The sequence below is a fragment of the Dama dama genome, chromosome 17, assembly GCF_033118175.1.
Source record: "Dama dama isolate Ldn47 chromosome 17, ASM3311817v1, whole genome shotgun sequence".
Lineage (NCBI taxonomy): Eukaryota > Metazoa > Chordata > Mammalia > Artiodactyla > Cervidae > Dama > Dama dama.
Genome location: NC_083697.1, coordinates 28,934,776 through 28,949,842, shown reverse-complemented (window position 1 = coordinate 28,949,842; position 15,067 = coordinate 28,934,776). Strand labels below are relative to the sequence as shown.

General features: G+C 38.1%; 1 long non-coding RNA gene across 1 annotated transcript; it reads right to left on the bottom strand.

The window, feature by feature from the left end:
- Positions 1–898: 898 nt before the first annotated feature.
- Positions 899–2,878, bottom strand: LOC133071683 (uncharacterized). The gene is made up of 3 exons (XR_009696495.1): positions 2,770–2,878; positions 1,246–1,404; positions 899–1,138 (listed from the first exon to the last, which is right to left on the bottom strand). It is a non-coding gene; the product is annotated as an uncharacterized LOC133071683 (long non-coding RNA).
- Positions 2,879–15,067: the final 12,189 nt, after the last annotated feature.

Here is a 15,067-nt window from a genome sequence, read left to right as displayed (position 1 = left end):
CACCCAGTCTGGATGGGAACTACAGCCATGGTGCCCAGATAATGGCCATGACCCCATGTCCTAGAATGTCTGGCCACCAAAGGACAGCCTTTTCATGGAAGCATGGTACTTTTTTTTTTTTTTTTTTGAAGGTGAAGTTATTCTACTTCTCACATAAAAGAAATAAAGTAAGATTATGTGAGTCAGATCAACGTTAGAGCCTCACGTATTAACCCTTAATCAGGTAGCGCTATGATTTCAACTTTCTTTTATCCTACAATATAATACTCTGTAAGAAAGAATGTGTGAAGTAAGTAAAATGGCTACTCAAAATTTTTTATATAAATACAAAAATTTCCAACAGGTAGTGACTTAATGTGTTTCATGTCATAGTACAGACATACAGTGGTAATTTGTCTTGCTTTACAGAAAATGTACTGTGTAGAACATGAGAAGTGCTAGGTGTATTAGCCAAAATACAATTATTCACCAACATTTTTATTGTGCCAGTTTGTTTCTCCCATCACACATGCACACACATACACACAAACACACAATTAAATCACACAATATAAAACTTGACAAAACAGCCATTCCTTTTGAATACTAGCACAATTGCTAGCATTCCAGGTAAGAGAATTTTTCAAAATCTTTTGCAAATTCCCTCCCACTACACATTTATAAAACTAATCACTCAACTTCAGAGGATGTTATGGAACCAATTCAAATATTTTACTTAAAAACAGGTGAGTAAAGAGCACAAATCAAAAAATTTATCAGTTGTTCCTCTCTGAATCATGGTACTGGGTAACTCAATAGGTGAAAGAAGCATCTCCATAAGAATACTTTAGCTAATAATTGAAAACCAAATGATAGAGCATCAGCATTTTTGTGACCCACAACAAATGATTTGAGGCAATTAGTGTCAAGGTCTGCTAAAAATTAGAAATACAGTCAGATATAATGGGTCCATTGAACTAAATCTGAGTCTGACCAAGCTCCTGGATCCAGCTGCCAATGTTCAGGAAATATGGAGGATAAACATGTTGAACTTCACCATGAGGATGCAATCAAAAAAGTCCAGGCTGCAAGACACTTTAGTGAAATAGCTTAGGTTCTCCAACAAACTGTAAGGCAGAGACAAGAATGGAGGATAAACCTGTAGATTAAAAGAGACAAAAGACATCAGTTTTTAATAGGCAAAATCAACTACAGTTATGATAATGCATACTTAAGTGACAAAATAAAAAAGAGGGAAGTGATTACCTTTGGAGAGAGGGGCAGGTATGTGGGAACAGGTCACCTGGAGAGGCTTCTGGAGTGGTTGTCATGACTTTATATTTTGGCGCAGGCAGTAGTTAAAACAGTATCTGGCTTATAAAATAATTCAGAGCTATACAATTCTTTTGTGTGGTTTTTCTGGATCTGTATTTTATTTTACAATAAAAAAGAAAAAACATATAAACCTTGTGATGGGAAAAAAGAACAGATCTATTTGACACCTCATCACTCACATGCAAAATAGCACAGAAGCTCACAGGAATATCTTACCTGCATGATTTACAAGTATTACCTTCTCTAAAATGAAGGACTTTCCTGTAAGTAGTGCTTGAGTTTTAAATTCCTCACATATTTCCAAAGTACACAGCTAAAACTAGCCCTGTGGTTAGCTATCACATCTGAGTCAGATATCAGCCTTACGAGCAATTAAAAATCACACAAATATTTTACAGAAATTCTAGGTAAAACCTGCACCTAGTTTCTGGCTATCGGCTATGATAATACAATGGCTTCCCAGCTTGCGTTCCTGACCTCTTACAATCCTCTCCACATTGCAATAAGCATGCTTATTTTTAAAAACTAAATGAGAATGGTATAAGCACTTAAGGAAAAAGCCATGTGTTTCTTGTAAAGCAAAACATACCTTGTCTATGACCCATCAATTTCATTTCCAGGGATTTGCTCAAGAGAAATGAAAGTACCGTCAGCCCCCTGTGCCCATGGGTGTGGGACAGGTGAAGAGGGCTGACTGTTGTACACCATTGTGCCTAAGGGTCTTGAGAATCCATGGATTTTGGAATCCACAGGGCTCCTAGACCCATTGTCCAGAGATACAAGAAGACAGCTATATATGATTGCAAAAACATCTGTACATAAATTCTCTTCACAACTTTATTCATAATTGTCAAATGTTGCAGACAACCCATCATAAGTTGTGGGATGTTTACATAATAGAATACAACTCCAAAATAAAAAGGAATAAGTTACTGATACATGTAACAACATGGATGAATTTCAAAGAATATCTTCAGTGAAGGACACTTTACACAAAAGAGCACATACTGTATGAATATATATATATAATATATGAAAACTTCTACAACAGGCTACACTACTCTATAGTGGAAAGACTGAATACAGTAGTTTTCTCTGGGACAGTGGGTGTGAATATTAACTGGAAAAAAACACAAGGTTCTAGTGTGATGGTAGAAGCCTATATTTCAATAGCGATTTGAGGTACACAGATGAAAGAATTTGTTGATATCAGCAATTTATGCTTTTCATTTTATGTAAAATTTTCATCAAAATAAAAGGAACCAAAGTCTGTCATCTGGGTCTATTTCCTTTGTCTTTGACTGCTAACTGATTTAACTATGCCTAATGTCCTTTTGCAGTAAAAGGTTGAGAAGTTCTTCAACAATGTTTTCAATAATATATGAAAACTTCTACAACAGTCTACACTACTCTATAGTGGAAAAACTGAATATAGTAGTATGTACATAATCCTACCTTTTTGCAAGATTTGGAATTTCACTTTGCAATTGACTTGCTTTTTATCCTGGCATCCAAAAATCAGTCAGAGGGTGATAGAGAAGGCAATCTGCAGGCTTCAAAATCTGTTAAAGGAAGGAACGTGTAAGTGGAGATTAATGTAAGTAGAAATTCATTAGTAAACATCTTCATGTTATGAGGACTTTTGCTCCTCTATGCAAATTTGTAACTATACTTGGGGGACCCGCTTAATGAAAACTTGGAAAGCAAGCAAGGACTCCCCACATGATTATCCCAAGTTCCTTTAGTGAGTGTTATTAAGACTAATTGATCCACTTGGCAGAATGTTGAATCATGATTCTACTAGAGCAAGCAAAAGTATTAATCTCCTTTAATACATGTATCTTTTATTATCAAATAATTGCAACTCTTTATTCAAAGTCTACTGATTTATGTGTTAGTATCATCTAAAAAACACCTTCCCAGAAACATTTAGAAAAATGTTTGACCAAATATCTGGGTATAGTGCCCTAACAAAGTTGACACATATAATTAATCATCACTGTTATCACAAGAAATGTAATGAAATTTAATACTGTTTGGAGGATCAAAGGAACTTACCTTGAGTGTTAGTTAAGCTTCAATAGAAATCCACCTCCTAAAATTGTGTGATCTTAGATAACCGGTTTCTGATTTCTTAACCTCTAACAATAGGAATAAAATTTGCTCTCCTCAGTGAGATTATCGTGAGCATTAAATGAGTTAATTAATAGTGTTTAACATATCATTGAGTGCTGAATATGTATTATCATCATGACTTTACTTGAAGTATATCAAAATTTCTTCATCTATATTTGATAATTGAGTTACTAAGCAATAATTATAGTAAATTTTTTGTCTGTTTTCCCCTCAAAACACGTTAACAAATGAACATGCATTCTTTAAGCTCTTTTACTAGAAGAAATACTATAGTCTATAAAAGTATCTCATAAGTTGGCTGCCTGTTTTCTTTTAGGCCCCAAGCTTCAAAGAATAGGGCTTCCCTGGTGGCTCAGATGGTAAAGAATCTGCCTGCAATGCAGGAGACCTGGGCTCGATCCCCTGGAGAAGGGAATGGCAACCCACTCCAGTATTCTTGCCTGGAGAATTCCATGGACAGAGGAACCTGGCAGGTATAGTCCATGGAGTCACAAAGAGTCGGACACGACTGAGCAACTAGCACTTTCTATTAATAAGCAACCTTATTAAGTATAACTGGTTTTATATGTGTCACTCCACCATTCATATCCTACCCATGTTTGCATCTACCTAGTTTGGAACAACTTTAAGGAGGATGAACATTCTGAAAATTGAGCAATCCATCAACCATTCCTCTTAAGAATATTTCTATTTTTGAACTGAGGTCAAAGAACCACCATTGTTTCACAATAGGATCATCTTTCTAGAGAGGTTAACTATTAAAAGCAAAGATATAACTCTGTTGAAAAATGATGTGATTTACACCAGCGATCTATGCTGTTAAGTAATCATCTTCACCATTTTGGAACTTCACATAGATGAAATTAGGGTTATTTAATTAAGTAAAGGAGTTTGGTTTTTCTCCCTGAGAGACCACTCAACAAATACTTCTCATTCTTTTCCCCTATATCAAAGTAGTAAGGAAGAAACACCTGACATCAATTTAACAGACAATAAATTTAGCTATGCTTTTACTGTTTCAAAGACTTAAAGGTTAAGATTTTAAGGGAAACATATTACTCTTTGGTTTCAAGTAAGAGAAGCCCAATTCAAATTGCCTTAGGTAAACAAAAGAATTTACTAGACCACACAACAGTGAAGTAGAAGGATGCAACATGATTTTAAGCACAAAGATCCAGGGCTTAAGAATGTCATCAGGCAACTCTTCATGTCTTGGCCACATTAATAGGCAGGCTTTTCCTAAACAGCAACCAAGCCCATCTTTTGGCTGTCTTTACACACAGCAGTGCCAGCTTACCTCTTATTTACAGTCCCAGCAGAGAGAATTTCCTTCCTGATGGCTCCACAAATGCCCCATGACTCTCAATAGCCAGGCCTAAGTCCATGACCGCTCCTGGAGCTAGACAGCAGAGCTAACCCCACACTTAATGATGGCTGAGAGTGAACTAATAGTGACAATGGGATTTCTCCCAAAAGGGAGAAACAGTACACTGCAGAAGCAAAAATAACAAATCCCCACTTTAATATGGATATTAAATTTGATCCTTTTAAAAATAAACCACTTTCTAACGCACCAGAATGATCCAGTGAAGACAGAAACTTCCAGGGTCTCAGATATCTTGACTCTTGTTCAGACTACAACTTCTGATCAGTTACAGGGCCTTTCCAACTAACTTATGCTCTCTGGATATCTATTGCATATATGTTAAATAAATGAGAGAATGTGATTAGAAACTCTTTAAATTTTCCTTCAGGCCTCCATGCAATGATTCTATAGTAGTGGCTATAAAACAATGTGATCTATAGCTTGAGTTTTCAAAAAGACATTGACTATGTAAATGGCCTTTTTCAAAATATCATTAACACTGAAAGTATTTCTTCAGATTGATTCCTTTCTTCCTTCTTTCTTTTCTCATGTCTTTATTTGCTTATTTAATGACAGCCCAGTGGTGGCAATGACTCAACATGAAGGTCCCAGAGGACAAGAAAGCACCCCAGCATATGTCAGAATCCAAGTAAGGAGGGCGCCTGAATGAGTCAGGACCCATGCAAGGAGGGTGCCCAAATGGTGTAGAAACTTAGAAAGGTCAAGAGATTACTGATATTTCGATTGAATAAATAAACATAATGAGGGTAGTGACAGCAATATTTCTCAATGCCAGAACAAAAAAAAAGGTACAACACAGCCAGGAGAGAAGTTAGAATGTATCTTGTGGTGCCAAAATGGAATAGGAGACTTGACTGTGAACTCATGTTTTCCATATATGTAGATAGACATAGAAATAAATATGGATACAAATGAGTGATACATATATATTTTTTATAATTCTGTTCACTGAAAGGGTATGGGGCATCACTATCTCAGCAGCAATAGACATACTTATCACCCAGATCTTTGGCTTCTAAATATCACTCTACACTAAATAGAACCAAGGTACTTGGGAAAAATGCCTAATTCCAGGACTTAAATAGAGAAATAACAAGATGAGCCTAGAACTTGTCTAAAAAAATGATAGGGACATGTCAAACATTCTCAGTAACCAGCTTGAAGGGGTTCTTATCAACCAAATCCAGAACAACTTGAGTATCAAAATAAGTAATAAAAGTAACAAATTATAATCCATTTGATAAAATAAGGACTCAAGAGACCATGGATATAAGTAAATATATGAATAAATAAATGGGAGAAAAGAAAGTTCTTCCTTACAAAGAATGCTGACTAGTAAGTGTAGAATGAATGATGAAATGAGAAAAATCACAATTTGGCGGTCATCATGGTAATAATATATCTTATCGATAGATGCTAAAATTGATAGGGAAAGGTGGGATAAGGAATGAGGTTTTACCTGATCTCAAGGTGTCACCCCAGAAATATTAATTAATTAAAATGGAAAAAGCAATACTATAATAGAAAAAGCAGGCAGATCCATCCTGAAAAAGTGATCAGTGTTAACTCCACCAGAAATGGGACAATTGGCCACACTGTGTCACCTAATAGGGTACGAGGACAATTACTTGCCATAGAATTTCTGTTGTGCCTTGTTTATGCACACAATATTTCTGTACATGAGTAGTGTCAATTACACATTTGTCCAAGTATCAGTGAGCATTTTAGAGGTAAAAAGACAAGCAAATTAAGTGACACTTTCATATGAATGTTCCTCATTTTAAAAATGTGGGCCATGTGCACTTATTCTCTCAGTCTTGTCCGACTCTTGCACACCCATGGACTGTAGCCCACCAGCCTCCTCTGTCCATGGGATTCTCCAGACAAGTACACTGGAGTGGGTTGCCATGCCCTCCCCCAGGAGATCTTCTCAACCCAGGAATCGAACCCATGTCTCCCATGGGTCAAGGCAGATTCTTGACCATCTGAGCCACCAGGGAAGCCATTTTAAAAATAGCATGTGGTTATTATAGAAAATTAAGAAAATACAGATAAGCATAAAGAAGAAAAGAATTACCAAATCTCAATTCCCACACTGCAGAACCTTAAATTAGAAGTTGCAAATAAAAGACCCAAGGTACAAAATATATCAGATATAAAATTGAGTTATGAGAGAAACCACCAAAATGAAATTTCAAAGGAAACATTCAAGAATTGCATACACACTTGGCCTTCTTCCTGGTTCAAAAAGAGTTGAAGTGGAGAGAATCGTGTGAGGAAGTTTCCTTTGGGAAGAGCTTCTCAGACAAAGGTCACAGTGAGTCCAGTAGCAAAGGTCGCTGCTCACAGCCCTGACTTGAATTGCTTTCTATATCCTCAGGTATATTGAAGGCCCTCAGGTAATCATGACCCATAATTATGTCCTCAAAACCAAATCCCTGGGTTTAGTAAACTTCTCCAGTTGAACAACCTGTCTGAGTCAGACTTAAAAATGAGAACCACCTCACAGTGACAGCTACTCAAACGCTATTTCATGAGTTTGCTTCTGTAAAGTTCAGTCTTCATGGAGGTAAACTGTGTGTTGTCTGGTGTAGGATTTTGCTTATGTTTGTTGTGTTTTATTTGGTTTTGGTTTTGCACTGTGCAACATGGGGAACAGAGAATAAGAGTAAGCAAATCCTCTTTCCTTGATTTAGCAAGACTTGACAGACTTCTGACAGAACTCTGAGTTGGAGTCTACATTAGTGTGCTGGCAAACACCAGGGAAATGTATGTGATATTTTGTGTTTTATAAACCTCAGCTGTCATTCTGTCAGCTCATGCACTATTTTTTCCACTCAGTAAACAGGGGAACTGACGTAGTTGCCTACAAGAAGCAAAGAAAGAAGCAAGAGTCTTTATTGAAAGCTTCTCTGGAAAGGTTCAGCTTCTAATTCGCTCCCCAGTATAAATTTCTGCATATATGTGCAGTACATTTAACTACTCAACACCTAAACAAGGGTTCATTATCTGCCTTTCTTTTCTTTAACTATTAATTAATTGTCTTTCTAGTTTGACTATAGTTCAAAGTTCTCCTCGAAGAGAATATCAGTCAACACATCACCTCAGAATGATCAGGTCCAGACTCTTGGGCAGATATGGTTAAAGGCCTTTCAGAGATTAGATATACATCATCATTACTGGTTGCTAGGTCACCCCACTGACCCAGAGGAAGCTTGCCTTAATACCATTTCCCTAGAAAGTTTGTCCTTCAAATCAAAAACCTTGCCACATCAGTAAGACTCTGGCCTCCAAGTTTAGGGTCTTTATGATGAAACTTTCATCTCCCAGCAGCCTGTTGAGGTCTTGTCCTGCAACACTCAGCTTATTCTGAATTCTCCAATGAAGAGGCTTTTCACATCAGCCACTTTCTGCTTCTCTTTGAACCCCATGAAAAGGCCCTCAGTCTACCCCTTTATATATTAAACATGGTACCAAAGATTCCATTTTATGTATGTTTCTTTCCCTAATCCTCAATTTTTAGGTTTCCTGTTATATCTATGCCCAAAGTACTATAAAAAATAGAAACTGATTGTCCCATAAATAAATGAAAACTAAATGATCCAGAGTTGAACATCTTGCTCAAGATTGATTGATTGATCAATGGGCTACTGCACCAACACGTGCATTTTATTACAAACACTCCTCTCACAAATGTATGTATACACACACACAGACACATGCATATATCTTAAAGATGGAAATAATCTTGACAAAGGCGAGGTGTTGGCACTTGAAGTTAAGGACAAGGGGACTGATATTTGAAAAATACCTGCAGTGTACCAATGTTACAAATGGCATGCAATTCTTGAATCCTCATGACAGCACTAGCAGGCAGAGCAGCATTATCAAGGCCAGGCTGAGGAAAAAGAATAGGCTGTCAAGTCCAATAAGTCTGCTTTGAATTTTTACACCCTTTCCAGATGCAATTTGTGACCCAGTCATGACTGCAACACTTTGCCCTTAGCTTCCTGTCAATTCATGGCCCTGGAGTCTCTCAAACCACTTCTACATTACCCACACTTTAAATCTATCACTGGATATGGATAAAAAATTGTCCATTGAACAAAATATCACTCTAACAAAAAGAATGAATCTATATTCCACAGCAGGGTAAGGTAGGGATAATAAGCCTCTAAGTTGGTGATGGACAGGGAAGCCTGGTATGCAGCAGTCCATGGGGTTGCAAAGAGTCAGACACGACTGAGCGACTGAACTGAACTGAAGTCACTACTGAGCATTACAGATTATCCTTGAATAAAAGAACATTTATTAAAAGTCTTAGAATAAAAACCTTTTCTATCCTTTCATCATGGACACAATGGACACGAGTTTGAGTAAACTCTGGGATCTGGTGATGGACAGGGAGGCTGCGGTCCATGGGGTTGCAAGGAGTTAGACACGACTGAGTGACTGAACTGAACTGATCCTTTCATAAACTGGTTCATTCTCATTACGTGTTTCCTTTTTTTTTTTCTTTCCTTAAACCACTTCAGTTTTGAGAAATGTAATAGATGTTTACTAAAAAGGTCTGGACCATATTCAGAACTTGTGCAAGCCTCAAAATTCTTAGTTTATTCAGTATGTGGAGTTCCACTATTGCTTAATTGCCACACCCTTTTCAAATTCCTCAGAGATCTGCAAACTGAAGCCAATCAGAGACAGTTAATTTATTTTATTCAGTCCCAAGTGCTCCAAATAAAATTTTTTCCTTCTTGGAAAATTCACCTTAGACCAGGTCAACATAATAATCAACATCCAACACACACATGCTTGACGGGCACCCACAACCTAACAATCTGCTTTACCAGCCAGGCCTCCTGCTTCCCCTTCTAGTTCCCAGAAGTCTCTGCATCAACTGTCAGGTCTGTCTCCTCAAAACAGAAAAAGCAGCACTTGTAGGACTTCCCTAGTGGCCCAGTGGCTAAGACTCTGTGTTCCCAATGAAAGGGATTTCCTCATGCCGCAACTAAGATCCAACACAGACAAATAAATTAATTAATTAAAAAAAAAAATCACTTGTAAAAGATAACACAAGCCTGACTTTACCTAGTAGAAAATTAACATAAAAAACATTGATTTTAGAGCTAAATTCCAATTTGGAAACATATGTGGCAATTAAAACACAAAGATTGACACAAATGTCACTTGTCCTCACAATTCTCAGTACTCTTCCTTCTCCCTCTCCACCACCCCTCTCTTCCCTCCCTTGCACCCACAGCTCCTTCACTTCATGCCCACACAGATGTAGCAACCAGATCTGAAGTATCAAATCAACTCTTAGAACACTGAGGCTCATAGACCTGAAATGTGCTGTCCAAGGTCAACTCTGTAGGTAGTTAGAGAATCAAGGTTTAAACCCTGATCAAATCTTTTGCCGTTTCCATAGCACATTGATAAAAAAGGGAGAAAGAAGGAAGGAAGGGACGGGAAGTCTGTTCTGTGTCTCAACACACATAGGACCATGTTGTTTCAAGTCAGAGAAGCAAGTGCTGGTTACATACAAAACACCAGCAAATTTCCCATGCTTTTTTAATATTCTCTCTGCATTTGTCTTAGACTCTGAGGTGTAAAAACCTCGCTCATCCATCATCCACCAGTCAATAGTTATGATAAAGAAAAATATTAGCCCACAGTGGAGGTGATATTTAGTCTGAGTCTTAAAAAAAATGAGTCAATATTTATGAGGTAATTGGGAAAAAGACATTACAGACATAGCACTTTCAGTTGGTAAAGCACTTTCTGAATGTTATTGCATTTAATACTAAGAAAAGGAAGAGAAAAAAAAATCTCATTGTGAGATAAGTGAGATTGTTATTATTATCCCCATTTTAAAGATTAGCGAACTGAGGATTAGGCTGGATGAGTTAGCACACTTCACATCCTCATGACACACTCAGTGTATGTGGAAAACATTGGAGCAGAAAAACTCTCTTTGTAGTGTTAAAAATGATCAAAGATCATTTAGCTAATAAAACAAACTTTAACATTTCATGAAGCAGGCAGTCTCCATTCCCAAGGGTCCAGAGAACTGCAAAATGGAGCAGAAGACAAGAAACTTTTATAGGATAAAAAATAAGGAACAAGGAAGAGAAAAATAGGAAATGAATAAGAAAAGAGGAAATAAGTAATCTATAGAATCCAGAGTTGGCTTGGCATTTGGGGATTAGCTAACTGCATATACTATGCTTCTGCTCAAGCAGAGCATTTACAGGGACAAAAAATTTTCTAAGTTGTGATGTGCTGACTTGGCACCCCAGCTGGGGGTAGTTCTATCTTGACCCTAAAAATGTATTTCAATGATAAAGTCGTATGGGTGAATGCCTCAATTTGGTGGGACTGGTGTCCTCATAAGAAAAGAGAGACAGACACCAGATTTGCAAGGTACAGAGAAAAGGCATATAAAGACACAACAAGAACGAAGCCATTTACAAGCCAGGAAGAGAGGTCTCAACAGAAACCAACGCTGACAACTCCTTAATCTTGGGCTCTCAGCCTTTATAACTGATAGTGAATTCATTTCTGTTGTTTAATCCATCCAGTCTGTGGTATTTTGTTATGGTAGTCCTGCTGCTGCTGCTGCCAAGTCGCTTCAGTCGTGTCCGACTCTGTGTGACCCCATAGACCACAGCCCACCAGGCTCCGCCATCGCTGGGATTCTCCAGGCGAGAACACTGGAGTGGGTTGCCATTTCCTTCTCCAATGCATGCATGCATGCTAAGTCACTTCAGTTGTGTCCAACTCTGTGCGACCCTATGGACAGCAGCCCACCAGGCTCCTCTGTCCACAGGATTCTCCAGGTAAGAATACTGGAGTGGGTTGCCATTTCCTTCTCCAATGGTAGTCCTAGAAGACTAAAATCCTAACAGTAACCAAAGCTAGCCTAGGACATGGAGCATCAGATCAATTGCAGATATATGATCCAAGGAGAAACCAGAGTAGGCAACAGTGACTCTCCTTGGCCCTGACCCTGTGGTGTGATCCTATTCCTAGAGTTTATAGCAAAACTTTGGAAGACAACTGGTGAATAAAGTTGGTGGTAGCTCAGTTATTTAACTTGTATATATTGAGCTCCCACAATGAGTTAGATATGAAGAATCCAGGGTATAATTGGATGAGATGTACAGGTAAACAAACAAATGTGATGCCATAGAAGAGGGGCTATAATGAAAGCAGAGTGGGTAGAACATGGAATTGGGACCAGAATGATCTGGTTTTGAATTCCAGCTCTACTGTTTACTCTAACATTGTGAACTGGACAAATTAAATTACCTAGCCTCTCTGTCTAAGCCTAGATTTTCTCATCTATAAAATGAGTTTGATATACACACCGCATAACACTATTGAGAGAATAAATGAGCTATTTTATGTAGAGCCCATTTAAAGTATGTGACACATAGTAGACACTCAATAAAGTATGTACATTATTTTAATTATGTACAAAGTCTATTAAAGGCAATCATAAAAAGATTATCACCTTACTTAGACATATCAAAGAAGATTTGCTAGAGAGAGAGCAATATTTAAAAAGAATCTTGAAAAATGAGAAGGAGTTTACTTGGCTCACAGGGAAAATGTATTTGTAAATGCAGTTCAGGTCCAGGTAAAGGTAAGAAGAAATTTTAAAACTACAACTGACAGTTCAGGGAACTGTATTTAATTTAAGCCAGTTGACCTAGAGGTTGAGGGGATAGTGAATTAGGATATGATACTAACTGCATGTGATAGGAGGCTTCCCTGGTGGTGCTAGTGGTAAAGAACCCACCTGCCAATGCAGGAGATGTAAGAGACACAGTTTCCATCCCTGGGTCAGGAAGATCCCCTGGATGCAGGCACGGCAACCACTCTAGTATTCTTGCCTGGAAAATCCCGTGGAGAAAGGAGCCTCCAGGCTACAGTCCAAAGGGTCGCAGAGTTGGATTTGACTGAAGCAACTTAGCACACAGGCACTTTTTGCGTGAGAGACACAAAATAACAGTGACTTAAAGCTGAGAGTTCATTCCTCTCTCACGTAAAAGTCTGAGCAGGTATGGTAACTGGACTCTGCAGAATCATCAAGGTATCTAGTCATTCTTATCTTTGTCTTCATCTGCAACATCCACATTCCAGTCAGTGGAAAGACAAACAGAGGGAAGAGGAGGGAATCCCCATTCCTTTGAAGAACAGAAACTCGATGGACTTCCCTGGTTGTCCAGTGGTTAAGACTCTGCCTTTCCGTGCAGGGGGTTCAGGTTCCATCTCTGGTTGGAAAACTAAGATTCCACATACCGCGGGGTGCAGCCAAAAAGTAAAAAAATAAAATAAAGAACAGAAACTCAAAGTTGCACACATGCCTTCTAATCATATGTTCTTAACCAGAAATTAGTCATGTGAACATACCAAGCTGCAAGGGAACCCAGAAAATGTGATTTGTGTCCAGAAACCATTTTCCTGTGCCAGTCTTCCTTGAAGAATATTGTACTTTTGATCTGAAACTGCTCAAAGTTCACTGTAAGAACTATGTTAATCATCAGTATTTCTGAGGAGGTTGGTTATCTTAAATCCACTACAAAGTGTCTGCCACTAACACTGCTGCTGCTGCTGCTAAGTCACTTCGGTCGTGTCCGACTCTGTGTGACCCCATAGACGGCAGCCCACCAGGCTTCCCCATCCCTGGGATTCTCCAGGCAAGAACACTGGAGTGAGTTGCCATTTCCTTCTCCACTAACACTGGTTCCCCCCAAACTGGCTTCTTTCAACATGACTAGAGCTGGACTCTGATCTGTACACTCAGCAGCCTGCCCCTGTGTGGTCTCCAATCTCAAGCTTATTGTAAGGAGAGGAGGATTTTATCTCATTTGAACTTGAGTGAGAAGAGTAAGTTCCAGACTGGGTGTGAACAGAAATGGACTCCTCACTGAAGAGAAACACAATGCCTTTGGGGCTAAGTGATCCTTTCATATGTTCTTCTAAGGTCAAGAGTTTATCATGCTATGGTTTCGTATCCAATTTACAGGACTTGAAATTATAATTGTAAACAGATGAAGTACATTAAGATAGATAATTTACTTGTACCATAATTAATTTATAAAACCTGTCTCGACTAAGAGATGCTGATTTTTAAAAATCAGGTTTTTCAAACTGAAAAAACGACTTTGCCCATAAAAAGATGTGTCAGATTTCATCAAATAAAGTCAAGAATCCAAAAGCTATAAAGTCAAGAATTTATAAAGCTAAATATAGCAACAACTACATTCATTATTTCTCATAGAAAAATGCCCCAAAAGTCTCTAAGTTGTGACAGAAAATCAATTAATAAATGAAAGAATTGTCCTAATTTAATTGCAATACAGAATATCATCTAATGATAATGAAGTAGGTAATTGAGCTTACTGGTAATAAGATCATTAATTAAAGAAATGTTTAATCTAGTATGCTCAAGACCCTGTGTCCTGTGTAGTTGCTGCTGTGTTGTGTTGTGGTTAGCCTCTTAGTCGTGTCTGACTCTGTGACCCTTTGGACTGTAGCCCATCATGTTCCTCTGTCCATGGAATTTCTCAGGCAAAAATACTGGAGTGGGTTGTTATTTCCTCATCCCGACCCAGGGATGGAAACTGCATCTCCTATGATAGGTGCTATGAAGAGTAAAAGATTTTTTTAAAGTATGTGATTATATTTTCTTCTCTGTACCAACAAAATGCTGTTTTTTCCTTTTTCATAACAGAATGTAGGCCTATCAGCCTAACTTGATGGCTTTCAATCTGTTTGCTCCCTGGAATCACCTAATAAAATGAAATTTTCAAGTTAAAAAGTAAAAGAAAGAAAACTTTAAAATATATATACCAACACCCAGGTCACACAATGAAAACAGACTTCCTATAAGTGGAGCCCAGCAGCCCAAGTGATTCTTGTGTTCAGCCCTGGTAGGGAACCAGGGGGCCCTAACAGGACTGAGCTCCTTGAGGGAAAAAAGTATGTCCTCATCACAGCTCATAACACATACTCAGACTTTCTATAAATCGAAAGATGGATGGATGGACAAACACATGAAAAGCTAGTGTTTCCTGCCCTGAAGGTACTTATTACCAAGTAAGAAAAATATAACTTGTACACAGATAGTTGTGTAAATACAAGCCAGTAGATGCGGCATGATTGCCACTATATTTCACAACAGATTCTGATCTGAAAGAAAGCCCAGTTAAATGCATATAA